The sequence below is a fragment of the Anthonomus grandis genome, chromosome 22, assembly GCF_022605725.1.
Source record: "Anthonomus grandis grandis chromosome 22, icAntGran1.3, whole genome shotgun sequence".
Lineage (NCBI taxonomy): Eukaryota > Metazoa > Arthropoda > Insecta > Coleoptera > Curculionidae > Anthonomus > Anthonomus grandis.
The window spans coordinates 28,976,384-28,997,307 of NC_065567.1; the positions used below are offsets into that span (position 1 = coordinate 28,976,384).

The window sequence follows — 20,924 nt, forward strand, 5'->3', positions numbered from 1 at the left end:
AGTATAATTTTTAGGTTTCTACCGCTCCTCACTCATTACTGATGTCTTGGATCATCCTGTAATGTTATTTTCCTTACGTAATAAATCTGTCAACAGACGTGAAGCATAGTTTAATAGCGATCGTCCATGATCTCTAGAGCTCAGACGGTGATTTATGCCTATTTAGAGGTCAAAAGTCTAGTTTTTGAGCTTTTACCGCTCCTCACTCATCACTGACGTCTTGTATCATCTTGGAATGTTATTTTTTCTATGTAATGAATCCGTCTACAGACGTGAAGTATAATTTCATAACGATCGTCAACGATTTCTAGAAATAAGACAGAAATTTAAGCCGATTTAGGGGTCAAAAGTCCAGTTTTTAGGTTTCTGCCGCTCCTCACTCCTCAGTCACGTCTTGGATCATCTTGTAATATTATTTTTCTTACGTAATCAATCCGTCTATAGACATGAAGCATAATTTCATAGTAATCGTCAATGATTTCTAGATCTTAGGGGGAGATTTATTCCAATTTAGGGGTCCAAAGTCCAGTTTCTGAGATTCTACCGCTTCTCAGTCATTACTGACGTCTTAAATTATCTTAAAATGTTATTTTTCCTATGTAATGAATCCGTCTACAGACGTGAAGCATAATAATATAGCGATCGTCAATGATTTCTAGAGCTGAGATAAAGATTTATGTCGATTTAGGGGCCAAAAGTATAATTTTTAGGTTTCTACCGCTCCTCACTCATTACTGATGTCTTGGATCATCCTGTAATGTTATTTTCCTTACGTAATAAATCTGTCAACAGACGTGAAGCATAATTTCATAGCGATCGTCCATGTTTTCTAGAGCTTAGTCCGAAATTTACGCCGATTTAGGAGTCAAAAGTCCAGTTTCTACGTTTCTACTGCTTCTCACTCATCACTGACGTCTTAGATCATCTTGAAATGTAATTTTTCCTATGTAATGAATCCGGCTACAGACGCAAAGCATAATTTAATAGCGATCGTCCATGATCTCTAGAGCTCAGACGGTGATTTATGCCTATTTAGAGGTCAAAAGTCCAGTTTTTGAGCTTTTACCGCTCCTCACTCATCACTGACGTCTTGTATCATCTTGGAATGTGTTTTTTTCTATGTAATGAATCCGTCTACAGACGTGAAGTATAATTTCATAACGATCGTCAACGATTTCTAGAAATAAGACAGAAATTTAAGCCGATTTAGGGGTCAAAAGTCCAGTTTTTAGGTTTCTGCCGCTCCTCACTCCTCAGTCACGTCTTGGATCATCTTGTAATATTATTTTTCTTACGTACTCAATCCGTCTATAGACATGAAGGATAATTTCATAGTGATCGTCAATGATTTCTAGATCTCAGGGGGAGGATCTCTCTATGATGCCAATTTAGGGGTCCAAGTCCAGTTTCTGAGATTCTACCGCTTCTCAGTCATTACTGACATCTTAAATCATCTTGAAATATTATTTTTTCTATGTAATGAATCCGTCTACAGACGTAAAGCGTAACATCATAGCGATCGTCAATGATTTCTAGAGCTGAGACAAAGATTAATGCCAATTTAGGGGTAAAAAGTCTAGTTTTTAGGTTTCTACCGCTCCTCATTCCTCACTCACGTCTTGGATCATCTTGTAATGTTATTTTTCTTTCGTAATAAATCCGTCTACAAACGTAAAGCATAATTTAATAGCGATCGTTTATGATCTCTATATCTCAGGAGGAGATTTATGCCAATTTAGGGATCAAAAGTACAGTTTTTAGGTTTCTACCACTCCTCACTCCTCACTCACGTCTTGGATCATCTTAGAATATTATTTTTCGTACGTAATCAATCCGTCTATAGACATGAAGCATAATTTCATAATGATCGTCAACGATTTCTAGAAATAAGACAGAAATTTATGCCGATTTAAGGGTCAAAAGTCCAGTTTTTAGGTTTCTGCCGCTCCTCACTCCTCAGTCACGTCTTGGATCATCTTGTTATATTATTTTTCTTACGTAATCAATCCGTCTATAGACATGAAGGATAATTTCATAGTGATCGTCAATGATTTCTAGATCTCAGGGGGAGATTTATGCCAATTTAGGGGTCAAAAGTCCAGTTTCTGAGATTCTTCCGCTTCTCAGTTATTGCTGACGTCTTAAATCATCTTGAAATATTATTTTTCCTATGTAATGAATCCGTCCACAGACGTAAAGCATAATATCATAGCGATCGTCAATGATTTCTAGAGCTGAGATAAAGATTTATGTCGATTTAGGGGTCAAAAGTCCAGTTTTTAGGTTTCTACCGCTTCTCACTTCTCACTGGTGTATTGGATCATCTTGAAATGTTATTTTTCTTTCGTAATAAATCCGTCTACAAACGCAAAGCATAATTTAATAGTGATCGTCCATGATCTCTAGAGCTCAGACGGTGATTTATGCCGATTTAGGAGTCAAAAGTGTAGTTTTTGAGTTTTTACCGCTCCTCACTCATCACTGACGTCTTGGATCATCTTAAAATGTTACTTTTCCTATATAATGAATCCGTATACAGATGTGCATCATAATTTTATAGCAATCGTCCATGATTTCTAGAGCTGAGACAAAGATTTATGCCAATTTAGGGGTCAAAAGTCCAGTTTTTAGGTTTCTACCGCTCCTCACTTCTCACTCATATCTTGGATGATCTTGTAATATTATTTTTCTTACGTACTCAATCCGTCTATAGACATGAAGGATAATTTCATAGTGATCGTCAATGATTTCTAGATCTCAGGGGGAGGATCTCTCTATGATGCCAATTTAGGGGTCCAAGTCCAGTTTCTGAGATTCTACCGCTTCTCAGTCATTACTGACATCTTAAATCATCTTGAAATATTATTTTTTCTATGTAATGAATCCGTCTACAGACGTAAAGCGTAACATCATAGCGATCGTCAATGATTTCTAGAGCTGAGACAAAGATTAATGCCAATTTAGGGGTAAAAAGTCTAGTTTTTAGGTTTCTACCGCTCCTCATTCCTCACTCACGTCTTGGATCATCTTGTAATGTTATTTTTCTTTCGTAATAAATCCGTCTACAAACGTAAAGCATAATTTAATAGCGATCGTTTATGATCTCTATATCTCAGGAGGAGATTTATGCCAATTTAGGGATCAAAAGTACAGTTTTTAGGTTTCTACCACTCCTCACTCCTCACTCACGTCTTGGATCATCTTAGAATATTATTTTTCGTACGTAATCAATCCGTCTATAGACATGAAGCATAATTTCATAATGATCGTCAACGATTTCTAGAAATAAGACAGAAATTTATGCCGATTTAAGGGTCAAAAGTCCAGTTTTTAGGTTTCTGCCGCTCCTCACTCCTCAGTCACGTCTTGGATCATCTTGTTATATTATTTTTCTTACGTAATCAATCCGTCTATAGACATGAAGGATAATTTCATAGTGATCGTCAATGATTTCTAGATCTCAGGGGGAGATTTATGCCAATTTAGGGGTCAAAAGTCCAGTTTCTGAGATTCTTCCGCTTCTCAGTTATTGCTGACGTCTTAAATCATCTTGAAATATTATTTTTCCTATGTAATGAATCCGTCCACAGACGTAAAGCATAATATCATAGCGATCGTCAATGATTTCTAGAGCTGAGATAAAGATTTATGTCGATTTAGGGGTCAAAAGTCCAGTTTTTAGGTTTCTACCGCTTCTCACTTCTCACTGGTGTATTGGATCATCTTGAAATGTTATTTTTCTTTCGTAATAAATCCGTCTACAAACGCAAAGCATAATTTAATAGTGATCGTCCATGATCTCTAGAGCTCAGACGGTGATTTATGCCGATTTAGGAGTCAAAAGTGTAGTTTTTGAGTTTTTACCGCTCCTCACTCATCACTGACGTCTTGGATCATCTTAAAATGTTACTTTTCCTATATAATGAATCCGTATACAGATGTGCATCATAATTTTATAGCAATCGTCCATGATTTCTAGAGCTGAGACAAAGATTTATGCCAATTTAGGGGTCAAAAGTCCAGTTTTTAGGTTTCTACCGCTCCTCACTTCTCACTCATATCTTGGATGATCTTGTAATATTATTTTTCTTACATAGTCAATCCGTCTATAGACATGAGGCATAATTTTATAGTGATCGTCAATGATTTCTAGATCTCAGGGGGAGATTTATGCCAATTTAGGGGTCAAAAGTCCAGTTTCTGAGATTCTACCGCTTCTCAGTTATTACTGACGTCTTAAATCATCTTGAAATATTATTTTTCCTATGTAATGAATCCGTCTACAGACGCGAAGCATAATAACATAGCGATCGTCAATGATTTCTAGAGCTGAGATAAAGATTTATGTCGATTTAGGGGTCAAAAGTATAGTTTTTAGGTTTCTACCGCTCCTCACTCATTACTGACGTCTTAAATCATCTTGAAATATTATTTTTCCTATGTAATGAATCCGTCTACAGACGTAAAGCATAATAACATAGCGATCGTCAATGATTTCTAGAGCTGAGATAAAGATTTATGTCGATTTAGGGGTCAAAAGTATAGTTTTTAGGTTTCTACCGCTCCTCGCTTATCACTGACGTCTTATATTATCTTGAAACATTATTTTTCTTACGTAATAAATCTGTCTACAGACGTGAAGCATAATTTAATAGCGATCGTCTATGATCTCTAGAGATCAGGTAGAGATTTATGCTGATTTAGAGATTGCTTAGGATTTTATTTCAATAATACTTTTCCATGTCACTCCTTTAGTTTTAGTTGTCTTCTTATATTTTTTCGGTGTCCAGCCTGTTTTTGCAGTAATTTTTGACATCACATTATAAATGATGCTATTTTTTATCTTTTAGAGGGTTTATATTCAGGAATTAATATAATATAAATTGAAAATAACTTAATGGAAGAGTAATGTCTCTGTGATTTATCAAAAGCATTTAATCGTGTTAATCATGGAATTCTGCTGTGTACACTTTCATGGTTTAAATCTCACTTATAAAGTCGATGTCAAAAAGCTATGCCTAATTGATATAAATAATCTAACATGTCTAAATACTTCTGGGAAATTTGCTTTCAAGAATTTTCTTTGACCATTTAAAGCTAAAATCCTGGTATGACTCAAATCTTCTCCTTCTGAAAATCTTCACATCTATTACATCCTCTCGTCCAAAATATTTCTATAGAGTGTCTCTTTTGCTAATGTATGATTATTATTAATAATAATACTATCAGATAAAAGTGAAATGAAATGTTCCATTGAATAGTGGGTCTAGGTGGCCATCTGGTAGAGCATCATCAGGGCTAATTAGAAGGCTATCAAAAGCGAACGCGTGGGTTCGAAAAAGGGCGGAACCGCAGCCTTTAAACGGCGATAGTCCTACTAAATAAAATTTCAATTTACATTGAATGGTGTATGAAACGATTCCGCGTGGCGGTGGGTTCTCTACCGATCGGAACCCGAGCCGAAGACACCCGTTGCATTGTTCTTTCTGTCGATTTGTTAGTATAATTAAGGGTTCGACTAGAGCCGAAGAACTGTCATCGGGTCACGCGGGAGATGAATGGAAAACGTCATAATAATGTCGTCATTTTTTTCTTCGGAAACCGTCCATCAAGATATAATAATAATACTTTTATTATTTCATAAAAATAATAATAATAATACAATTTATGCAAAAAAACGGCAATTTCAGTATCCATTCTTTACACAAAGAAAGGGCTGTTGAAGCCTTAAATTGACAAGATTCTATAAATAACGGTATATACATTGGCACTGCTGATCAAATATTGGGACAAGAAAAGGCTATTGAATATTTAATAATAATTTACGGAAATTAGCACTATAAAATTTTAAACACTAGATGCTATTAACATCTAATAATAAGGACTAAAAAACAATTATAAAGAAAATAATAATAATAAATCTAAACTACTTCTCAGGGACCAGAAAGAAGGTTTTGTTTCATATAGTGTTTAAAACACCCTGCAGATCTAGTAAAATCATGTATTTTCATATTTCATATAGTGCCGACTATAACAATGTATCACTCCTAAAGGAATATAGCCATGGTACTACAAAGATAATATTTTTATGTAATACATAATTCATTCACAATAGAGCTAAAGCTTTGACATTTACGGCTATAGTTGGCATTCGACCATTTATTGCATTATTATGGGCGCATAATAAACTTAATGTCCCTTAGGACCGGCACCGATCGCGAATAAACCCGAAAAAAGAGGCATTCGGTCGGAATTTTTATGCACAGAACGTAAAATATCGAAATTTAGATAATGCCTACTGTTTAATTAGCCCCCGTTTAAGTTAAGTAAAACTGGTCCGTCGCGTGTGATTTTCGCCGCCGCGTTATACGATCCGCGCAGCAATTACGTAACGAGTGTTCGCTAATTAAAATAAAGTAAGATATGGGTCTCACCGTTTAAATTATTTCCAGGTGTTTATTTGCGTCATTGTTAAACACTATTTTTTTACAATTATGGTCAAACACGGCTGTACAAAAGGGACATTTATTAAAAGCAGTATTTTTTTACAGATTTAGAACACCAAAGTAAACCTAGAGATAGTTTATATCTGTAAAAAATTATTTTATTAGAAATAGATTCAAATACTTATATAGCTATAGTATACCATTATGTCTATGATATTTAATTATTACACCTAAGATATACGTGTATGAAAAGTATATTGTATCCTACACAGTGGCATATATGTGATATCGGAGTCTTTTATCACAAATTTGAAGTGTAGTGATCGAGTGAAAGACTAGCTTTGTAAATCCCTTGTCAATTTTTTTAAATGCCGAAATTTGTTCCCTTGTGTAAACAGAATGGTACATAATATACGTATATTTTATAATTTAATAAATATACCTTGACCAAATACGTTTGTACAAAACTGTATTTTTGAACCTAGATAATGAAAAATTGTCTAGAATAAAAAAAAAAACTGAATTTTCACATATTTGGGAAAAAAATGACACTCCTACCGCAACTTTTATAGCGATACGCCTTATTTTCGATAAATAAAATCGGGTTTTTTCACGTTTTACTCAAAAACTTTAAGATTATGTGAGAAAAGTATATATACAAAAACTATAGATTTTTTATCACCCATAATACTCTTCAATTGTATTTTCACTACATCTGTTGAAGTTTGTCTCACTTTAAGGAACGAATACTATTTCGGTCTTTCACTATCTGATCCATTATACATATATTTTATTGTATCTACGTCAGCTTATGTATACACTTTCCATAATTTTTGCAGTGTCTATCTTTTTTTGCTCTACACGTCAACTCTATTTTCTTGCTTTTTTTTAACTCTACACGTCAGTTACATGTAGCAGTTGTATTTTATTTAACCTACGTCAGCTAAGCGTGCCTCCCCGATAATAGTTCTTTTATCTCAAGTTTATGGACTATCAACTTATAGGGGGCAAAATAGGGTAAACACGTTCCAATAGGGTAATTTCATAATATAACTTACCCTGTGAGTCTGGTGGGTCCCACGGTCATCTATCGACAAGTTCTCGCATAAAGGGTAAATCGTGACCACGCCCTCGCTGTTTTCTATGTGACAATGGAGGGTCTGGACCCCCATGCCCTGGACCCCTCCCCAAGGCCACTCGACCTGTAAGAGAAAAATGACGTCATAATTTTGCAGACAGAGATGAAAGATAGGAACAGGGTACAGCCCAACTGCCAGTTGAGTGCATTTAACCATCTCATGAAGGAAAGACGAATGACAGGCTACAACTTGAATTAATCGAGTGTATTTAGCCACCTCATAGAGACCAAGGGAGCATTTTTTATTTATTCCAGGCAGTCGAGTGGATTTAGCCATCTGACAAAGATGAGAGATAGGAACAGGCTTCAACTTGACTGCGAGGAATAATATTTCAATTTTTTTTAAAGCAGTCGAGTACATTTAACCACCTTATGAAAGAAAATTAAGTGATCGGAACAGGGTACAGCCCAACAACCAGTTGAGTGCATTTAACCATCTGATAAAGATGAAAGGTGGGCACAGACTTCAACTTGACTGCGAGGAATAATATTTCAATTTTTTTTAAAGCGCACTTGAGTACATTTAACCACCTTATGAAAGAAAATTAAGTGATCGGAACAGGGTACAGCCCAACAACCAGTTGAGTGCATTTAACCATCTGATAAAGATGAAAGGTGGGCACAGACTTCAACTTGACTGCGAGGAATAATATTTCAATTTTTTTTAAAGCGCACTTGAGTACATTTAACCACCTTATGAAAGAAAATTAAGTGATCGGAACAGGGTACAGCCCAACAACCAGTTGAGTGCATTTAACCATCTGATGAAGGAAAGACGAATGACAGGCTACAATTTGAATTAATCGAGTGCATTTAACCACCTCATAGAGAGCAAGGGAGCATTTTTTATTTATTCCAGGCAGTCGAGTGCATTTAGCCATCTGACAAAGATGAGAGATAGGAACAGGCTTCAACTTGACTGCGAGGAATAATATTTCAATTTTTTTTTAAGCAGTCGAGTACATTTAACCACGTTATGAAAGAAAATTAAGTGATCGGCTGCACCTTAAATTAATCGAGTGCATTAAACCACTTCACAGAGAGCAAGGAAGCATTTTCTGTTTATTTTAGACAGTCGAGTGCATTTAGCCATCTGACAGAGATGAAAGATAGAAAATGGCTTCAACTGGACTGTTTGGAAGAATATTTCAATTTTTTTTAAAGCAGTCGAGTGCATTTAACCACTTCATAGAGAGCAAGGGAGCATTTTTTATTTATTCCAGGCAGTCGAGTGCATTTAGCCATCTGACAAAGATGAGAGATAGGAACAGGCTTCAACTTGACTGCGAGGAATAATATTTCAATTTTTTTTTTAAGCAGTCGAGTACATTTAACCACGTTATGAAAGAAAATTAAGTGAGCGGCTGCACCTTAAATTAATCGAGTGCATTAAACCACTTCACAAAGAGCAAGGGAGAATTTTCTGTTTATTTCAGACAGTCGAGTGCATTTAGCCATCTCACAGAGATGAAAGATAGAAAATTGATTCAACCGGCCTGTTTGGAAGAATATTTCAATTTTTTTTAAGGCAGTCGAGTGCATTTAACCACCTCGTAGAGAGCAAGGGAGCATTTTTTATTTATTCCAGGCAGTCGAGTGCATTTAGCCATCTGACAACGATGAGAGATAGGAACAGGCTTCAACTTGACTGCGAGGAATAATATTTCAATTTTTTTTTTAAGCAGTCGAGTTCATTTAACCATCTGACAGAGAAAAAAGATAGAAAATTGCTTCAACTGGACTGTTTGGAAGAATATTTCAATTTTTTTTAAAGCAGTCGAGTGCATTTAACTACTTCATAGAGAGCAAGGAAGCATTTTTTATTTATTCCAGGCAGTCGAGTGCATTTAGCCATCTGACAAAGATGAGAGATAGAAACAGGCTTCAACTTGACTGCGAGGAATAATATTCCAATTTTTTTAAAGCAGTCGAGTACATTTAACCGCACTATGAAAGAAAATTAAGTGATCGGCTGCGCCTTAAATTAATCGAGTGCATTAAACCACTTCACAGAGAGCAAGGAAGCATTTTCTGTTTATTTCAGACAGTTGAGTGCATTTAGCCATCTGACAAAGATGAAAGATGGGAACAGGCTTCAACCCGACTACGAGAAAGAATATTTAAAAAACATTTTAAAGCAGTCGAGTGCATTTAACCATTTTACAGAGAGCAAGGGAGCATTTTCTATTTATTCCAGGCAGTAGAGTGCATTTAGCCATCTGATAAACGTGAGTGTATGTCAGATATTTTCTTAAAAAGCATTTTTTTCTCAGGCGATTATTTTTTGCAAAAAAACTGTTTTTTATTAACCTTACTCTTACCCCCCCACCCACCCCACACAACTTACCAGTAAGAAATTGTTTTCAAAAAGCAATGTTTTCCAAAATAATACGCATGCTGGTTTCGTCGTTTATATATAATTTAATAACACAGTTTGTTTATTTAAATTTGATATAATTATATATATGTATATTAATAAATATTTAATTAAGAAAACATTGCTAGATTGGATATTTTGGACGAAAAACGGTGAATTTTCTAAAGAATTTCTTACTGGGCAAATGTTTGGGGTGGGTGGGGGGGTAAGGGTTGTTTTGATGGAAACCAATGTTTTTGCATAAAATATATATTCAAAATTTAATTTAACATTTTCGTCCATTTTAAAAAAATCTCATTTTATTAAACGTCTTTAAATAGTATACATAAACGATTAACTAAGAAATCTTCTTGTTAAACGTGATTAAAACATAAACATAATATTAAATTCCTCAACGTATATCACGCGGACATTTTATTCGATATTTATAGTTAAAGTTCAACCAAATAAATCTGGTGTAAACCAAAAATAAACGTTTATTTAACTATCGTGTGTTGCTTGGACGGCTTTAAGTATTAATCTCATAACTATTTTTATTTAGTAATGGAGGAATTAATGCGAAATAATTTTTGATGTAATTTTTTTTTGTAAATCCAAGTTTTGTCCCATCCTCATGTATCTTAATTTATTTTAACCTTGTCTGAGGCACTAGAACTATAAGACGAATTGACAGAACTCCTTCGTTTATTATCCTGCAGATGTTATGTTGAGGATAACCTGACATTATAATTATTGTTTATTTTCTTCTTCTCTTTGTTTTTAGTGGCTACTGATTTATAGTAGTGTACATTATACAATGCTAAAAACCTCTATGGGTTCACAAATAAATGCTGGCAACTCTAGAACCTCATTCAACAATTAGAATATAATAAAATACACATTTTAATGTACATAAAAGTATATAATTTAGTTATATAACGAAAAATATAAAGCATATATCCGTTTTACGGGAAGTCGCAGTCCGTCGTCGCCCAGCTCATTAAAGAAACATGAGCGTAGATGGGTACATGAATCGACTTGAATGTTATACGTAAACATTTTGTAATTGTGTGTGTCTCCCAGCCTTACATACTGCTCCCTGTCATGTTCCCACTGCTTAGTGTCCAACTGTTGATTTTAATGTACTTCGATTCCCTTAAAATATGGCCTTTACCTCGTTTTTTCGGTTTTTAGGCTGCAACCAGTTTAACGAAATATGCAATGTAACCGCTCGCGTACAAATAAATAACTTTTAAATATACAAGAAGAATCATCTGCACCTTCGACCAGTTCTTTTGTCAGGACGAATTCTCACCGACTAACCCGTCAAATTAAATTTTTCACTAAAGAAACCGCATCCTTTTGTATGAGAAAATCCGCTGTAAATAAGTAAATATATCGTTCCGAATCGATTTGTTCTCTCAATTTTCTCACCTGTTTGTTATTATTGATTTCCGATAAATTTAATTAATTTACGATATTCTGCTATAATAAATAATATAGAGTTTTCCAATGTGGTTTAGCATATATCATGAGTCTGATAGTAAGAGGTTCCTCTAATTAGTTACCCATTTTATTAGCATCATTTCAGAAAATAGAGAGAATGTTAGTTTTTGATTTTTTTCTTATAAAACATGAAAGGGGATCTTAAACGGCTTATATGCAAAGTTGATTCTTACACTAAGTAAGGCATCCGCTCAAGCCTTATCAAGTGCAACCAGTTCAATGAATAAAGAAATTAACGACACTAGTGATTCAGTATAGTTTATCTCAAAGAAAAGATCGACTTGTTCAAAACCACAGAAACACTAAAGAAAAAGGAAAATATTGTAATTATTTCTGGTTTAAAATAATGGTGGAACCCTTTAGACCCCTCTAAGATAATAATTTCGTCAAAAAAAAAAAGGAGGAACTGGCATTAATAAGGATTGCTGTGTTGAAATTCTGCTCCTCATTGGCTGTTAATGTTAAAGATATTCCAGGTTGTAGAACTACATTAGGAATTGAAGCTGTCCTGGCTAAATGGACCAAGAATTTTTAGACATTATATCACAAAAAAGAAAGTTAGATTAACGTAGAAAATATGTCATTAATCCGTAATACCATAAATTTAACCGTTTAGGCCCTAGAGCTGTTTTAGTACCTCAGGATATCAAGCAAATTTTTGAAAAGTTCAAGGTGCAGAAAAGGCAACTTTCTGAGGGTTGATCTGAAAAAGCGCCCTATAACGACACAATTGGTGAACATAAAAAAAAACAGTTTTTTCACTGGTAATGATTTAAAACCCTTTCCTCATTTCTTTTGGCTCTGGAACAACTTATTTAGCATTACTTCAAAGCTTTCACTTAGTTCCTTTAAATTATATCTCTTTTATTGCATCAATTCGCTACTTAACTCCCTTTCTTTGACAATTTTATCATTCATGATTTTGGCAATTGTGTGGAAGTGCTTTTCTGTAAGTAGAATCAAATTTCCTACGTTTTGTTTGGTGATTCTCACCCCAATCTCATTTTGAGCCGCCTCTCTGTACAATTCAAATTGCTGACACTTAAAGATTGTATGTTCTGGGTCGTCCACTTCATCACAGAGCCAGCATTTATCGTCTTGGATTTTTTTTATTTTTTTTTAGGTATGAGCAGAAAACTCCATGTCCTGTTATGGCTTGGGATGTGCAATGATTTACCTCGCCCCATCTACGGTTATACCAGTCCGAGATATTTGGAATAAATACCTTCGCCCAGCCCTCGTAACGGTCCCACTTTGTCTGCCAGTCGTTCAGCATTCTTTCTTTAGCGGCACCACGTGAATCTCTTCCATCCCTGTATACCTGGATCCTCTCATTTACTAGCAATTCGGCAAAGCCCCAACCGCTGCAGATGAGGAAGTCCGGTAGGCACCTATGACAAGAATACCCAGGTTCCTTAAGACTTTGTTTAACATGTCTCTATATTTACGGTGCTTTAATGCTTCAGCCCAGGCTGGTGCTGCATAAAGCATTGCCGATATTGCGGCGTTAGGCATGATCCTTTTAAATATATTAGTCATTTTTGTTACTTTTTTACAAATTTTTTGTCATTTTTGTATCTTTGTTTATATAGATTCCCAGATATTTTGCCATCTTCCCGCTTTCAATTAAAGTTTGATCGATATTGATCTGCAAATTCTTGATTTTTTGCCTGCCCGCCAATACTATAAGTTCCGTCTTTTGACAAGCTACTTCGAGACCCATGTTTGTCAGTTTTTGTATTATTGCATTTGTGACGATTTCCGTTTCGAGTTCTAACAGTATTTTATTTTTTGCAGTAATAATAATGGCTAGATCATCCGCGTAAGCAATTAGTCTAATGTTCCGATCTCCTTTTGCAGCCTCCAGGATATCGTCGTAGAACAGGTTCTAGAGCGTGGGGCCCAAGACTGATTCCTGTGGGACTCCCGCCGTCACCTCGGTGCAAGGAGTATTGGATAATCCTCAAGTAGGATTGGATAATCATTACCAGTTTCATTTCTCTATCACGTGTTCTCATTCTTTGTACGTATAACACCAAAAACCAGAAAGTAAAATTTGCCCTAGAATCAAAATTAATAGCCCTAACGTATCGAAAGGTCCAAAAATTAGTGATAAACGGGACGTCCTAATATAAGAGCTTTGACAATGGATAAAATTAGATCAAATATCCACATGTTCAAAAAAGGGTGATGGTGGTGTCAAAAATAAATTGAATCCAGTGGCTCTTCTAAGATGATCTGTGGGTTCTCTTAACTGTTGGTAAATTGTGTTGGGTTTATTTACCGCATAACGAAGATTAAGTAAACGAAGAAGACTGATATGATGATCAGAATACTCCAGTGATGATTTGTGAAGATTTTAACTAATAATTGGCGTGAGATTACCCGATATGTCGAACCTCCTAAATACTGTGAGTTCTTTCTGTGAATCATTTTCTGATCCTGGTCTTATGTAAATTATTTTCTATTTTTTTTAAAGCGTATTTGTTCCATAACTGTGTAACATTATATTTACACAGATTGAGGATCTCAAGGCTTTGAAGAGTTTGGATGAGCAAAAAGGGTGTAGAGTCATATGCGATTCCAGCTATTTTTGCAAAAGTGTGTTCGGCTGCACTTTCCTTACCCTTGACCTTATTGTTTAATTAGTCTCTTTCTTCTAGAGTCTTTCCAGACTTCTGGAAAATATCTGCAATAATTCCTATTAAAAAACCCACATATTTTGACCTTTGTGATAAATTACATTATACTGGAGCAGTGTGGTTTTTTTGCAAGTTTTAGATTTGAAGAAAAAGTCCATACTTGCAGTGGAGTCGTAGAATAAGGTAAAATGAAAATCCTACAGTCTCCCTCTAATGATGTTTAATAAAAACTAAATGTACTTTATAATTCCCAACATGTTTCGAACATAGCGGTGTCTATCATCAGGGGAAAAAAAGTTTAAAAGTGGTATAAGTTATCCACACCAGGGTTGAAGTCCCTGTCGAAAAACATTTTTTTTTTTTTTTTTTTTTTTTTTTTTTTTTTTTTAATAAAATAGCAGGCGTTTGACTAGTAAGCGTCCCTCAAGGATCCCATCTTGGTTCTATACTCTTCACAATTTACATCATTAATATGAAAATCTACTTTTAATTTTGCTATATTCTCCAAATCGGTTCTGTGCTTAATTGTGAGACTCTTCAAACCAATATTGATTCCATAATTTGACAAATAGTCTCAAATATAAGGGACGGTTTTCTATTTGACTCCAAAATGTCCTTTAACTTGCATATTGATAAACTATTTAACGATTGCAGTAGAGGTTTATTAAGAGACAGTGTGCTGACTTTTACAATTATCAGACCATAATAACTCTCTTCTTGTCTCAGTCATTTGGAGTCCTACAGACAGACTTGACAAGATACAGAGTCGGTTTTTAGGATTCATTTGCTCTCATTGAAAATCATAATTACTCTGATCCTCGCTCACATTTCTTCCAGGTCTACTTGGTAAGATTTCTTTTAGTGCACATATTTGCCAACTAAGAAATCATTGTGAGTTGTTCTATATTCTTTATTACTGAACTCATTTGAAAGCATGATTTTAATGATTTATTAGGACAAACTACACAGTAAAAACGATTGACTAATATAAATCCACCATTACATTAGTAGACATCAACACTACTAAAACTGAAAAAAAAGGTGCCGGGCGTAAAAGATCCCACCGGTAGTATCACGTTTCATAAAGAGGCATTGTTCTCACCTCTGTGACGGTATAATTGGGGCGGACATGCTTCATCATGCTTTAATTCGTAACCATTATATCGAATCGGTCGTGTTGTCGAAAAAAAACAACCAGAATGTTTCGGGTGTTATTTGGCTCTTCATAAAGTTACATGTTTTTAATACCAAGAGTGGTTAATCAAGAAAAAAAACATCAAAGAAAGGAAGAGGATAAAAAGCAGCGGCTAAGGTTTATTGCAAATCGAATCGCAACGACGTCTGTGATCTATAGGCCATAAACCGTCTAGGAAAACTAACTATACAAAAGAGATAAAACCGACGGAAAATGGCCTATTTTATATAGTAGACTCTGAGCGGCAATAAGAAATTTGTATTCACGTCCACGGATGGGCTTGTTCGCGTAGAGGCTCTGATGTTGGTAACATACGACCGCGTTTACGACCCTATTTTGGCAGTTTATCTGTTCTACGTAAACAGATCTCGGATTAAATTGTTGGTTATAAGAACGTTATTTTATTGAGGAAATTAAGGCGTGCTCCAGACACGTAAGATTTAAGGAGAATATCAGGTCATTTACTTCTTTTTTTATTTTAGCTAAATCTTGTTCAATCCTGTTAATAAGAATGAAACCATTAAACATATTTCAAATTTAAACAGTAACTTCGCACATCCCAATACGAGTCTTTAAAATTGCAAATCACTGCATAGCTAAGTCTTTTACTCAAATTTACCAATGGCACAATTTCAAAATACTTTAAACAATCAAGATAGCAAATATTGAAAACAATCGACTATTAGACAATCTTTTAACAGTATTAGAAAAATGTATTAAAAATTAATCTCTTGGGGTAATATCACAGAATCATTTTGGTTTCTCCGAGGGTCTTAGTACATCTGAAATCACCAAGAACTTGAATAATGCGACTTAACGAAGGCCTTCGATACTGTACTTTCTTCCATAAACACCCTGGAATACAGTAGAGTGCAGTAAAATTTTATATTAATTAATGGATTATCACAAGGAACGTATGCATGAGGTCCAATTTTGTTTTCTTACTTACTTACACTTATTTTTGAATTGTCCATGTTTTGTGTTAGAAAAACGTTGTGTGGAATTTCATAGGTTAGATTTGTGTAATTGGTTATTGTTGTGGCTTTGGTTATTTATTTCTACATAATTTAGAAAATTTTGTCTTCTACAATTCTAGTGTCATAAGCACACACAACTATTTCATTACTTAAGTGCTTTTTTGTATGCTATTAATATTTTAATGTATTTTTTTTGGAAATTAATTTAAACGGAAAGTTCACGGCTTATATTAACTAATTCTTGAAGTACACCTTGACTGCCTGGACGTGAAAAAAAGTGTTTGTTTGCGGAAAATAAATAAAAAAAAATGTGAACACTTTTCTAATTTTTGTAAGCAGTTCAAGTTAATATTTAATTTCTTCAAGGCAGTTGAACTAATTTTCTAATTTCTAAGGTCATACCTGTTTAAATTTATTTTTAATAGTTCAATGAAACACTTCAACTGCATCGAAGAAACGTACAATAAAAATCAAAGTACAATTTTTTTTTTAATTTTCATGCAAATATGCTCATCTCAGGGTAACAAAAAATGTTTATTTATTCCTTCCAAGTCCTTGAATTTATACCCTAATTTCATTTATTAAAAAACTATATAGAAAATAGGGGGAAAAGTTGATGTCTTATTTATACAGTGCTTTCATTTCAAAACGATCCACCCTTAATAACTTTCTTAAAAAAAAAAAAAAAAAAAAAAAAAAAAACCACGTCAAATTATATATACAGGGGGACAACGCAGGACAGGACCGCGCAGGCCATTCGATTGCACCACGTCTGCCAATCCACTTTTTTCGAAAATTTCAATTTTAAATTAATATAAATATTTTATAAATACACATACAAAGTTATAAGACTGCAAAGTTTTTAGCAAAAAATTTGAAGATTTTTTTTTTCTCGCAAATAACGGTACACATTCTTTACTTAAAAAAATAAATAATTTGCTTGAACTAAATGTACTGTTTGTTACCACACATTTTAATGATCAACGATAATGATTTTTGATGATCTATTATAAAAAATGTAAGAATTTTAAAATGATGTAGGTACCACACTAAAAGTATTCATTTAAAATACCAATATTTGCTTACACATTTACCAATTTAATTTTTTTTGGTACCGTTAATTAGAGAATTTTATGCTGCTTACTATGATTTATCACACCATGAGGGTTACCATTTGACAATTGACATATTAAAGTGAGGTTAGCTGGAGGTGAGGAGGTGATTGACAGAACTTCAATAAATGCATAATTAAACGTCCCATCTAATCTGACGTGTTTTTTTTTTTTTTTTTTAACTATTGTTAGTTGCAATGTGATCTGTGTAGGTCTAGGCCTGATGATGCTTCGATAGGAGCGAAACACGTATTGTCACTTTGTTTTGTTTTCATTTAAATAATTATGTATCCCTAACTCTAAAATATAATATATATTAATAAATTCATTTTCTAATTTCTGAAAAGCTGGTTTTCAAAAAATATATTTTTTTTACTTCCAATAAATTACCTGGGCATAATTTGAAAAATATTTAATTTCTTTTTAAATTTATATCAAATAACTAAATTTTTTTTAGACAGTTTAAATTATTTTTTTATTTCGTCCAGGCAGTTGAGATAATTTTAGAGTTTACTTTAAATTAAATAATTTTTATTTAAAATAAAAATCATTGTTTTAGGAGAATATAAACAAATTTCAAGACAATTTTTTTTAGTAATTTTATTATTTTGTATCTTAATTTAAGAGCTTCATCTTAAAATCGTAAAAAAAAAGTTCAATCTAACTACAAAAGTTGATTTAAATGCATGGTGGCTTTGCAAGGCATTTCTAGTGCAATTTATTAACTGTAACAAGTTTTTACTATTTAATTCAATATATAAGAATTTCTTTAAAACAAATTAATTATTTTTTTACTTCAAAAGCAGTTTCAAGCATTAAGCGTCATCTTGCAGGCACTCATTTAAATTCTTAAAAGTTTCTTCATTTTATACACTCAACTGCCTGGAAGAAATTGATAATGTCACTTTTTCCCACATAGCTCAATACAAAGCTATTAGGAAAATTAGAGTTAGTTTATCTCCCTTTTACACACATGCTCGTTATCTCTTTTGCTTTAGGCTCAATTAAATATTTCAGGCACTAATAATCAAAACCTCATAAAACAAGCCAATAAATCAAGAAATTGATCATTTAAACCGATTCCTTGTTAAATTTTCCCCGTTGGTATTTTCCCAGTTTCAGGTACTAAAGGTTACAAATAAATTGTACCTCAATTTGCTGTTTCATGCCTCTTTCTTAAACTTAATAAGCTACTACAACTAATTTATCAATTCCGTACGATCTTCGCGCTGGCTGCAGCCAACCACTAAAGCATCCTTACTTTCTATTAATTGACACAAGCGTGCAACCTCTTTGCACCGTTTGACGCTTTCATGGTTTATTGCCATCTGATCAATATAGCAGATACAAATGGGTAATTTTTTTTTCTGTGTTATATTAATATGACCGGAGAAGTCACGCATCAGGACGAAAACGGTCGATGATGATCCTCGTTTGTGGTGCACCCTGTATAAATTTATACCATGCACGTCTACATTACACATAGTTCTTATAGCAAAAAGGAATCCGACGCGTAGTTTCGGAATTTTATCGGAAATATTCCATCGCCGACCTGACGTCTCTCTTAATGGTTGTATAGCTGAAAGTTTGCTTGGTAATGCTGCGCTTATCTTCACAAATCTATCGATGCGTCCAGTATTTACCGCTTGTTCGGGCATTTTTTTCACTCCGCCTATTTACTTGTTTTCTTTTTTCAATCGTTGCTAGTTACATATTTGCTCTTTTGCCTTACATGAGTGTCCTTTTTTTGCCCGCCGTGCACAGAACACAAATATATAGAGAAGTGGTGGTTGCATACGAACTGATCGAAATTCTTCTGACAAATCTGTGAGCGTCCTCTCGCTCGGCAAGGGAAATTATTGTAACTAACTTGACAGTTTGACGTAACTAATTGGACCAATCGAAATGGTAGAAAGGCGTGGCCAAATTAGGGCGGGAAAATTCAAATTTCATTTAATAAGAAATCTCATGTTTTTTATTCGCAATATCCATAGCAAACACTTAATCATACAGGTTACTTTTTGATTAGGTGTTAGAATCAGATCAACAGGATAAAATAAAATTTTTTAACTATATTTCACATATATATCTAAATGAGTTCATGTACTCCAATAATTAGTTAACAATAGTGTACAACATATTACCATTTGGCAAATAGAAATAAAACAATGTTTTTCTTTATTTAATTTTCCTAAAAATATTTACTTAAAAATGTATAATATAACATAAAATAAAATTAAAATTATATATATAACATACAATAATTTATTATAACAGATATTAATTATATAAATTAGAATTAATCTAAAAATGTTATGTAAAAGTATTTTATTAGCACTGAACTATGCCAACCCAAACAGATTAGAAAATATTGTGAAATTTTTGTGTTATTTTCTTGTCATACATGTAAAGGTATTACCATTAGATTAATAATATCCCTATTTTATTAACACAAACAGATTCTATAGAGGATAACAATATATTAATAATAAATATCTTTTATTTGCAAAAATACAATACACAAAATAGTTATAAGTGTAGTACAAAACTATACATGCAAATAAAAGGCCGACAAATTCAAATTTCTACAATGCAGATTTTAGTCTTCAACATTGTGACCCAAAAAAAAGGAACATTTTATAAAGTATATAGTTCACCTAGCAGACAATTAAGATAATTTTTTGGATAAAACTTAACGGGACTAAAAAAACTAAAAACTTTGGACTAATGACATAAGTACTAACATTCATGTACTAAATACTTTTTTGCATACCTACACTATAACAGTAATAATTAAGATTATCCATTATTAATTAACTGCCCAACTATTTATTTATTTATCCTCCTTTAAAACATAAAATAATTGTGATAACATTAAAAGAGTGATTACTATTATAAAATATTATATAAAAAAACTAATGCCCAATACTTACCATTTAAGTCTCAAAAGCTTTTGCAGACTAGGAATTTATTTTAAAAGCATTTGAATCCTATAGAAGCAAAACCCGACAAATCCACTTTTGATCAAAAACGAGGTTATTGTTTTGAACTGTTTACATAATAAAAATACTTTACCACAGATTTACAGAATATATATTTCAGTATAATAATACAGTATTCTGTAAATCTGTGACTTTACACTAAGATGTTTTTCCAGGTTGAATTGTTCAAAATTAGATGCTTGATGACTTGCTCTATGTATGTAAAGAAATTTAAAATGATATTGAGCTTTTAACTTCCCCTTATCGTTTTTTCTCATTTCCCAAACACAATTTTCTAAAAGTGGATTTGTCGGATTTCGCTTTTATAGGATTCATTTAATTATCACATGGTTATATTCTTCTAAGATCTTATTCATATGTGAACTATCTATACTATGGTCTTATTAGTAACAGTCTGTTGTTATTTATTCTCAGATGTATTTTTTTTTGGAACATCAAATTTAATATTATTTACAAGAAAGCCTTTATATTTAATGTGATCTACAACATAAAAGATAAAAAGGGCTCATTGCCAATTTCTCCTATTATCCTGCCGCTGAATTTTAAAAGA

General features: G+C 33.4%; 1 long non-coding RNA gene across 2 annotated transcripts in view; it reads right to left on the reverse strand.

The window, feature by feature from the left end:
* The window catches only part of LOC126748192 (uncharacterized), a 169,116-nt gene that overhangs the window by 88,293 nt on the left and 59,899 nt on the right, over window positions 1-20,924 (reverse strand). For both annotated transcript variants that reach the window (XR_007664655.1, XR_007664654.1), the window contains one exon: window positions 7,505-7,648. This is a non-coding gene — a long non-coding RNA (uncharacterized LOC126748192). The remainder of the gene's footprint in view (window positions 1-7,504; window positions 7,649-20,924) is intronic.